At 38.0% G+C, this 2,115-nt stretch overlaps 1 pseudogene; it reads right to left on the bottom strand.

Annotated features, from left to right (window-relative positions):
• Positions 1-567: 567 nt before the first annotated feature.
• On the bottom strand, positions 568-1,691 carry LOC101096647 (annotated as a pseudogene).
• Positions 1,692-2,115: the final 424 nt, after the last annotated feature.

Raw genomic sequence — 2,115 nt, 5'->3', positions numbered from 1 at the left:
GTGCCTGGGTGGTTCAGTAGGTAGAACATGTGACTCTTGATCTCAGGGTCATGATTTCAAGCCCCACGTTGGGTGTAGAGCTTATTAAAAAAAAAAAAAAGAATAAATAATCCATTTTACTTACAGTGCATTAAGATTACAATGTTTACACTGAATACCTAGAATGTTTACTAAAATTAATCTAATTAAAGTAAAACTTAACTTTATTCTAGAACATTCTCATTACTTACATTCAACAAACAGATAAAACAGATGAAAGTCACAGAATCCTGTTAAATTTATAACAATTCACATATAACATAGATTACATTATCAAAGAAAGGATTAAACAGACATCTTCATAGCTTTTTGCAAATTCAACATATTTCTAGGCCTCCACATAGTGAAAGCAACAGGCAGATTTCTTGACATCATTCAATCTATTTAAACAATAAAAAGATTGATTGTATAGGGGCACAATTTGTCAAGCAAGATTAAATAACAGAATTCTAATTAATATTGGCTTTTCAGAATTTCTTAAGAAGAGACATACAAGGATTGCTCAGTGCCTACAAATAATTAAATCTCTTAAGCACTTAATACAGTAACTGCAGGCTTCATTTTGAAGTCTTTGTTAAAACGAACAATTGCATACTCAGGGAAATCAAACTCAACAGTGGAGTATTTGGCTTTAATCAGAGCCCACAATCCCCAAAGATAAGAGGAGCCAGTGCAAACTGACTTGACTATTTTTACCTCCTTTTCCGTAACTTCTGTCTCTAAAGTCCTTATATTCTTTGTAGGCTTCAAGGTAAGAATATAGTCACTGGCCCTGGAGTTTCCCATCTGGATAGAGAATATAGTCTACACCACTCGGACATACACATTCACTGAAATGATTTCTAATATCATGTAGCAGGTAGTTATGCCAAGAATTTTAGAATCAATGAACTGTATGACAGCTTGTTTCTCACCATAAATTCTATTCTTCCACAAGAGGACATTACGGCAAAGCACAACTAACTGGTAATCCCAGGTTGGAAAGAATCTTCTTGAATGTCATCGCCTCCTGAAGAACCTGAGGGTTTCGTATATTACTTCGGAACATTTTCTTAATGTCTCTATCTGCAAATGCTGTGGGAATGGGAGAGAAATATTTTCCCATCTGTAGCCACTGATTACATTTGGGAATTCAACTACTGTGTGCATGAATAGTATAGATTTTAGCAAGCTGATGAGCTATTAGCCTGAAAAAAAGCTGAGTTGCAGACACCACAGTGTTTTTCTCGGTATAAACTAATAGCATGGCTCATTACTGAAGGTCCAACTGAGCTGTGGTGTGCAACTATGAGCTTACAATACTCAAAAACTCTTTATTTCCATATCTCACCAACTAACCTCTCAGTCTTATTGTCGTAGCTTGTCACTAGGATTGTATCTTCCATTATATTATTCACATAGCAGCCAGTAAGTTTGTGATTTCATCTATAATGATCTGCAGGTCTCCTCCTGGTTGGGGGAGGTTGGGGGGGCTCCCACCGTGGCCACAGGTGTTGAAGGTGGTTCAGAGACCTTCCTGACAGCTCTGCTCCTCCTGACCCTGAATCATGACGTTCAACTTAAGCACCTCCAGGGAGCCCACTGATATAATTAGCCATGGTCCAGGCCACAGTAGAGACCACTGTAAAGAAAGTGCCAAAGCCAAAAACCATGGTGGGTGCTGACTAGCTGGCCTGTGACTTCCTGAGAGACTCCATGCATCTGATGCCTTCTGTTTAGTTGTTTAGTTTATTACTTTTGACTCCAAACCACTGCTTCAAAGCCGATTCATGTTCACCTTCTTCCCTCTCTATAGGATGAGTAAGGATTTTGTCCTCAAATTTTAGGCTTCGAGGTTATGGCCTTTCCCTGGTTTTACTGATGATACTGAGGATATTTTTTTTTTTATTTTCCACTGCTCAGTTTGTTCCTTATTGGTTCTGTGAGTAAGAGAGAATTTTAAAAATCTTTACTACTCCCTCACCCAGATTAAAACTCAGGTAGTGTTTTCTTACTACAAAGCGGTGGTTCTCAATTCTGGCTGCACATTAGAATTACTTGGAGGAGCTTTTACAATTCCAGTGACTTGACTATATG

Source organism: Felis catus, chromosome B1, assembly GCF_018350175.1.
Source record: "Felis catus isolate Fca126 chromosome B1, F.catus_Fca126_mat1.0, whole genome shotgun sequence".
NCBI lineage: Eukaryota > Metazoa > Chordata > Mammalia > Carnivora > Felidae > Felis > Felis catus.
This window is presented reverse-complemented; position numbering and strand designations above follow the sequence as displayed.